Below are 8,356 nucleotides of genomic sequence, written 5' to 3'. Positions count from 1 at the left end.
TTTTAATGACTTGTCTAATCGTACTGCTGTGTCCAGTAATCCACCGTCAGACAAGCATCTTAAGTTATTGACAATCTTGGCCTGTGTTCTTCATGCCAATTTACAACTGTTACTGATTTCTGTCTGATTTAATATATGCAATHGTGAAAAGAGAATGTTTGCCTATTTTCATATGATTATAAAGCAATTGAGCTGGAAATCATATTTGGTTTTTGTTTTTATTTGTGTTTCATCATTTTTAATTTTTTTTTTTTGCACCTTTATTTGGTTTTTAACAGGAATTGCATAGCCATACAATTACAATGTGATACATATAAAACAAACCATACAATTCCCTTAAGTTAAAAGAAGAAAACAAAAAACACAGCAGAACAAAACGACCTCCAATCACTCCCAGACAAAAAAAAAATGTTTTGAAATAAATAAAATTAAGATGCATTCTGCCATACCTAAAAAAGTACAGTTTGTGCCCAGGAAAGTAAATATGGAGCCATAAGAAAGGGAAGATCCGAGAGAAAGGACACAGGATGAGCAGATAAATACATACACAAAGGACTAGACTGGGACAGAATGAAAATTAACTTGACCAACCAATTGTAGTAATGGTTGCCAGATTCCTGCAAATTTGTCAGAGGAACCTCGTAGTGACATCCTAATTTTCTGAAGTTTAAGAAAATAAACAATATCCCTCAACCAATGTATAAAAGAAGTAGGTTGTGGTTATTTCCATTTAAGAAGAATTATCCTCCTTGCAATAATGGTCATAAAGGATAAAGAATTTTCTTGGGAAGAGGACAAAAGAGAAGGCCCCGAAAACACCCCAAACAAAACACTCTGGGGGTTGGGATCAATTTTTCTGCCAACCACGTCTGATATAAGAACAAATATCTCTGTCCAAAAACTCTTGAGCTGGGGGCACAACCAAAACATGTGTATAAGGTTTACAGGAGACTGTTGGCACCCATCACAAATTGGGGAAACAGTGCTATAAAATTTTGACAGACGAGCCCTGGTATAGTAAACGCGGTGCACAAGTTTGCATTGAAGAAGACAGTGCCTAGCACATATAGAAGACTTATGTACCTGTATTAGGATACGTGACCAAAGCCCGTCAGGGATAGCCTCTCCTATATCCTCCTCCCAGAGGGCCTTGACTGAGCCTAAAGACTTAGAGTGGATCGAGGCTATGCGGGTATAAAGAATTGAAATAGATCCTTAAAGCCTAGGAATGGGCACAAACAAGGAGTCAAGGTCAGAATCCACAGGCAGCCTAGGAAAAGTGGGGAAATTACTATGAACAAAGCTGCGCACCTGTAAAAATCTGAAAAAATCTCGAGATGGAAGAGTAAATTTGACAGAGTTGTTGAAAGGTAGCAAAGACACCATCAATAAATAAATCCCTAAAGGTCTGAATGCCAAGGTTTGACCAAATCACAAAAGTTTTGTCTGCGAGAGGGAGAAAAGACATGATTGTTCATGATAGGAGCATATGGAGAAAGGAGCTGTAGACCAAAATAACGCCGAAATTGAGTCCAAATCTTAAGAGAGGTTTTAACTACGCTATTCTTTGTGTAAGCAACAGTCGAAGATTTAATTGGTGAATACAATAGAGCTGCGAGAGACAGGTTTTGCCAAATTCGTCTCCATTACAAGCCAGTCAGGAGAAGATGAGCCACACTGAAGCCAGGCTGTTAAAACCCCAATATTGGAAGCCCAGTAGTAGTACCTGAAGTTCGGTAAGGCCATTCCCCCAAGTGGCTTAGGTCTCTGTAAATATTGTCTAGACAATCTAGGGACCTTCCCCTCCAAGAGAAAATCTGAAACAAGAGAATCTACCCGACCAAAAAAGGATTTGGTTAAAAAAATTGGGACACATTGAAAAAGATACAAAAAACGGGGGAGAACATTCATTTTGACACAGTTAATTCGAGCTACCAGAGATAGTTTAAGTAAGGACCAGTGCTCAAAGTCTTCTTTAACTTTCAACAGCAAGGGAGAGAAGTTAGCATTAAATAAGTCCTCATACCTATGCGTAACTCGAATTCCAAGATATGTGAAACTGTCATTGGCTACTTTGAAAGGAAAGCCATGCAGCGGAAGAGCCCTAGCCGCTGAGTTAATAGGAAACRGTTCACTTTTACCCAGGTTCAGCTTATACCCAGATAACCGGCCAAAGTCTGAAAGYAGGTGCAAAGCAGCYGGAATAGAGTTGTGCAGATCTGAAACGTATAAAAGTAAGTCATCAGCATAAAGTGAGACCTTAACTTCCAAACTATGRCGTCGTATGCCCACAATAGTTGGACTYGAACGAAGCATGATGRCAAGCRGCTCAATAGCCAGGGCAAATAAAAGGGGACTCAATGGACAGCCCTGTCTTGTAGAGCGATGAAGGAGGAAGTACTCTGACCGAGTATTATTAGTCCTAACCGAGACCTGTGGGTTAGAATAGAGCAACTTAATATAAGTCAAAAAAGCTTCACCAAAACCAAACTTTTTGACAATATAAAAGAGGTAAGACCACTCAACTCGGTCAAAAGCCTTTTCAGCATCGAGAGATCAAGGCTTTGGGATTGTTATGGAATGAGGAATTGTAAATTACATTAGAAAGCCTTCTAACATTAGAAAAAGAATGTCTACTTCGAACAAACCTGGTCTGGTCTGAGTGAACTACTGTAAGCAGAACACACTCAAGACGCATAGCTAAAACTTTCGATAACAGTTTAAAGTTGGCATTTAAAAGGCTTATAGGACGATAGGATGAACAACAAAGAGGGTCTTTGGCTTTTTTCAAAAAAAGGGAGATGGTGACCTGATTAAGAGTCTCCGGCAGGACTCCAAGAACAAAAGCATCATTATACATTTCTAATAAGAGTGGTGCAAGTTTATCCCAAAACGCTTTATAAAACTCAAAGGGGTTCCCATCAGGGCCTGGGCATTTTCTTCCCTGAAGAGATCGCATAGCCGAGTTAAGTTCTGACAAAGTAATAGGTCTACCCAGGTTGACCGCCGTTTCCTGATCAACAGTAGGCACTTCCAATTTGGCAAAAAAATTATCCAGGTCAGCATCCGTGGATGTAAAATCAGATGAATACAATAACCTATAAAATTTCTCAAAAGCAAGGTTAATCTGACAGGGATCTGTCGTCACACCTGTGTCTGTTTGAATCTTGATAATTTGACGCGATGCAGACACCTGGCGGATTTGGTGTGCCAAGAATTTGCTAGCCTTATCACCGTGTTCGAAAAACTGTGCCCCGGACCGCAACATAAGTTCTGTAGTGCGGTGGGTCATGAGAATATTAAATTCGGATTGTAGTGAAAGACGCTCTTTATACACACTTGGGGAAGCACAGGCCGCATACATTTTATCAAGTTGCGCAATTTGTCGTCTTAGGGTGTTCAACTTCTCATTCCTTAATTTATTCTCGAAATGAATAAAAGAAATGATCTCTCCCCTAATAAAAGCCTTCAATGATTCCCAAAGCAGGGAGAGAGAGATACCTGGTGCTCTATTTGTTGTTAGGAAAAAATCTATCTGTTTCGAAATATAGTCAATAAAGCTAGTGTTTGAGAGAAGACGTGTGTTTAATCGCCATAATGGACGTTGGGATGATAAAGTGCCTAATTTAACATTCATCAAAAGCGGGGTATGGTCAGATAAAACGATGGCATCGTATCTACACAAGGACAAAGACTGTAACAGCCTATTATCAATAAGAAAAAGGTCAATGCGAGTGAATGTATGATGTACAGGTGAGAAGGAGTACTCCCTTTTCAAAGGATTAAGAAAACGCCACGCATCAGATACTGCAAATTTCTTCATAAATGAATGAATTGTTTTGACTGATCGAGAGAGCATGGCCGGCCTGGATGAAGAACGGTCGAGTGTTGAATTGAGCCAACAATTGAAATCTCCGCCTAATATTAAATAATGTGTTGACATATCCGGAAGTTCAGAGAAAAAACGTCTATAGAAAGCTTCATCATCCCAGTTGGGAGCATGGACATTAGCTAATGTAACACGTATATCCCTAATTGAACCTGTGACAATAACATATCTGCCATTGTGATCAGAAATAATCTGATCACAAGTAAAAGGGACAGATTTGTGTAAAAAAATAGCTGCTCCCCTGGCCTTACCAGAAAAAGATGAATGATAGATCTGGCCAACCCAGTTCTTCTTCAGTTTCTGATGTTCTTGTTTCCTAAGATGAGTCTCCTGTAGAAAGATAACTCTTGCTCCCAACTGGTTGAGGTGATGTAGTACTTTACTGCGTTTGACAGGATTGTTCACCCCCTTGTAGTTGAAACTGGCAAACTGCTATGGTTCTAATAATAGAACCATAGCAAAGTATAAGACATATAAGTAGCAGAAAGAATCTGGGCGCTTGATCGATAAAACAAAAGGTTAAGCAGAAGAAAAGATAAGGAAGAGTTGGAGGTACACAACACAAAAAGAAAACCTAGTGAACAAACAAACCGAACGTCTCGCAGAAGCATCCCCCCAAATGGGATGCGCGAAGCCCACTCCCCCCACAAAATGCCCATGGTCCGACCTACAAAAGGTCCTTGGAGAGTTTGTAAAGAAAGACAACCCTCCAAATAGAATGCAACAAAAAGAAAGTCTAGGTGCACAATATTGTATTTCAACATACAAAAAAAAAAAAAAAAAAAGGGGGTGCAAACCAGTGTGCAAAGATAATACTTAAAGTGCAAGAAAGCCAACCTCAACTATCAAATCTGCAGCATTAGTGCAAGTTACATTAATAGTCCTTGGAGTCAAAAAAAAAATAATCAACCGTGACAAAATACTACAACAAAAGTGTCAATAAAATCATAGCAATCCTCATGCATAAACGCAAGATTTTGTCCTAGAAATGTCTGCCATAGGGCAAACATTCAAACAGAGTCAGGGATCACCGCATTTTTTAGCTTTTTCTCAACAAAATCCATGGCGAGTGACGGGACTTCAAACCTCTGGACTTGTCCATTTGGAAGAGTAATCCGCAAAATTGCCGGGTAGAAAAGATCAAATTTGACACCTGGACAGCAGTGCAGCTCCTTCTTTACTAGTAAAGGCAGTCCGTTTTTTGGCCACAGCAGCAGTGAAATCCGGGAAAACAGAAATCCTCCTCCCATTATAAATCAGAGGAGATGCTTCACTAGCCTTACGCAGGATTTCGTTACGTCGTTGAAACACATTCACTCTGGCGATGAAGGGACATGGGGGTTCCCCGGCCGTAGGTTTAGCACAGAAGGTCCGGTGGGTCCTATCCAGTGGGGGTTTGTAGGATAAACCGAGTAAATCCTGAAGTAAAGTAGCCACAAAATCCGTTGGGCGGCTTCCCTCAGATCCTTCAGGCACACCGACTACCCGTACATTATTCAGTCTTGACCGCCCTTCTAAGTCCTCACATTTCTTCGATATGGACTCCACCATATCCTTTAGCGAAGCAACTGTAGCTCCAAGGGTTGTTAGCTTGTCATCGCAGTCAGTAGCCGAGCGCTCAAGGTCTGCAATAGCTTGTTCGTGTGAGGTAACTTTAGCTTCCAGCGGAGCAAGAGCAGTCGTAATCTCCCTTCTCACAGCCCCGGACACAATTTCGTCAAATTTACTCACAAGATCTGAGCGCACACCCTCCAGCATCTCCTCCATACGCTTTAGCAGACGCTCATTAGCATCGAGTACTGGAGCAACCTCAGGCTCAGGCGACAGACGTGGTTTGCTATGGCCTACCTTCGAGGTGTCGGATTTACCCCGGTTTGCCATGGTTTAATAAATTTACCAAAACAGGTTGAGCATAAATGTCATGTAGATTACATAAAGAACTAGAATTGTAAAAAAAAAAACTTCAATAAATCGTGCTAAAAAAGGTTTAAGCGGTCACATTCCTGCGGAGCTCTAGCAGGTACGTCCTACATGCTTGACACTCCCCGGAAGTCCGTCCATCATTTTTTTATTTCATTGCAGTGACTTAATCCCAAATTAACATGGTAGCGTGTAGCATCATTTTTATAATGCTACATGCTAGCATGTTATGGTTATGGTTTGTTTTGTTACATATGAGCAGGCACTATCTTTAACACGATTTTCTCAACCAAATAATATTAACAGCTTGACGCTAACTTCGTGGATACTTAAATATTCTATCACAATGCAGCTAAATTTATGAAACGCATCAGTTTTTCCTCTGTATTACAGTGCCCCATCCCAAATGTGGCACTATATTTCAAGTTATCCTTTCTAATCACTCATAAGTGCCTTTGTTGTTGCTGTTAGGACAAGAGATGACAGGATTCACACAGCCGGTTCACTTCAATGTATTCAATAGTGGCGCTGCAGACATTTAGCATAGCGCTGCTGAATTTAATCAGATCCAACTAAATTTTATGCAGTGTTTAGGGGTCGTTATTTCAGGTTCTACCTAAAAACATTCCCACCAGAAACGACTGTTCTGCCATGAAGTGAAGGTCCAGGTGCAAATTTTGTTTTTCCGGTTTTGCTCACAAGGTTTTCACTCCAAACTGTTAGTTTGCCGTTCTCTCAACATGTTGATTTACTGTACACACATATGTTGAATGGAGTAGATATTTAGATGCTGACTAACTGGAGACACTGTCCAACATGTTCGCCTTCATTTGGCTCAGACACAGAAGAAAAAAATTGCCACAGTTGAAGCTATTTATCATACAAAATAAAAAAGATGTATTGTTAAAGGGCGCTGTGTCTTAGCCAGTACCTTTATTAGATAAGAAAAAAAAATTCAACATATTCACTGAAAAATGGCCTTTTTGTCAGAGAGTAGTTCATTCTGTGATCACCATGATATTTATATAGATAAATTACAGGAACTGATGCTTTCAAACCTTTCCTTCTGTTCATTACGATGATTCTCCACTCACCCTAGAAACTTAGGYYTGATGAAAARTTTATGTCAATGTTATTTTCAAAARGTACTTTAAATCTCACTGGAACACATATCTTAATCWGTTGACTATGAATGTGTAAAGGTAGTACCTTCCAGTTTTTGCRGGTTTTATTCAGAAGCSTCTTCTCGTCTTGGAAAATCGTGTTGTAATTGTGTTGTRTAGTGATGAAAACTTTAAGGTTTTCTGGTTCTGAAAGCTCGTGATATATACTCTTTAAACTTGTAGTTCACACAGCAACTTGCTTGGAGCTTCAGTATTTAAACTGCATTATTTATCTATTTGCAAACACATCTTGTATCCAGAAGCATYGCACTGAGTAACACACTCACGTTGACCTCGCCTACTTCAACTCAGTGCTTAGTTGCAAGTGGGTTCAATGACTTTTGCCTTGTGCAAAGAAAAGGAGAGAGAGAGGAGCTGAAGGTGAACTTTGGCAAACACTCTCCTTGTAGTTTGTTTGTCACAATKAYCTACTTGACTCCTTTGGCTTGAWAAGCTCCCCAGTCAGCARTGAGCTACACAGCTATGCACKTGWACCATCATGCCAAGAAGTCATACATCTGTCCAAATGCAATCATACGAGGAATGACTTGAAAACCTCGATGCTCAGCTCCAGTGGTATCTGCTCTGCATTCTGATACTCTTCTTACATTCTCGCAAAACATTTCTCCTCACCGTTCAGCTACTCGACTGGCTGTGCTACTGTAAAACTCACACACGCATGATACTTCTAAACACCAGACTATCTCTAACTTTAGCATTGAGGTGGGATGCCTGTGCTTCCATGTGTGTCCGTGCGGCTCCCCGCCTACCGATGACTTCAAACAAAACGGCGTGGAGAYGTGCTTGTTGACCGCGACAAACACAAACAGGGAYMAGCCTCYGCAGCGGTGAGAGAGCYTCTGAGGAAGCAGAGGTYGTGACAAAAGACACGGGGCGGGTCATGGACGATTGACCTCAAAAGACAATCGTCAAAAGACGATACGCCTTGCTAGGTCAGCAACACTGGTACCTTGACATCAAACAGCCAAATACCGCAAACGTTATCACACTCATGCATTACTACAATATTGGTTGATGGTATGTCAGTTTYTTGACATTGTTCACAAATCYTTTATATCCTMTCTGCCAACACATTACTACCTTTGTTGTTTACAGTGTAGCAGGAAGARAAACAATTGGAAACAACTGAAAAATTAACTGATATATTCCATTRTTCTGAATAAATTGGAAAATGGGGGAAAAAAGTCAATGGAAAAAATAGGAAAACCAGAACTAATCCCTGAGGTATGCCACCATTACATCCCAACACAAGCCATTGGATCGGATGAAGAGCCAGTGAGTCAAACGTGACTAAAACAACTATGTAGACTAAACGTTTTGGTAAATGTTTTCAGAGGAGAGGTGAAAATATCTACCAGTTTAA

The sequence above is a fragment of the Poecilia reticulata genome, linkage group LG8 (genome assembly GCF_000633615.1).
Source record: "Poecilia reticulata strain Guanapo linkage group LG8, Guppy_female_1.0+MT, whole genome shotgun sequence".
NCBI lineage: Eukaryota > Metazoa > Chordata > Actinopteri > Cyprinodontiformes > Poeciliidae > Poecilia > Poecilia reticulata.
This window is presented reverse-complemented; position numbering follows the sequence as displayed.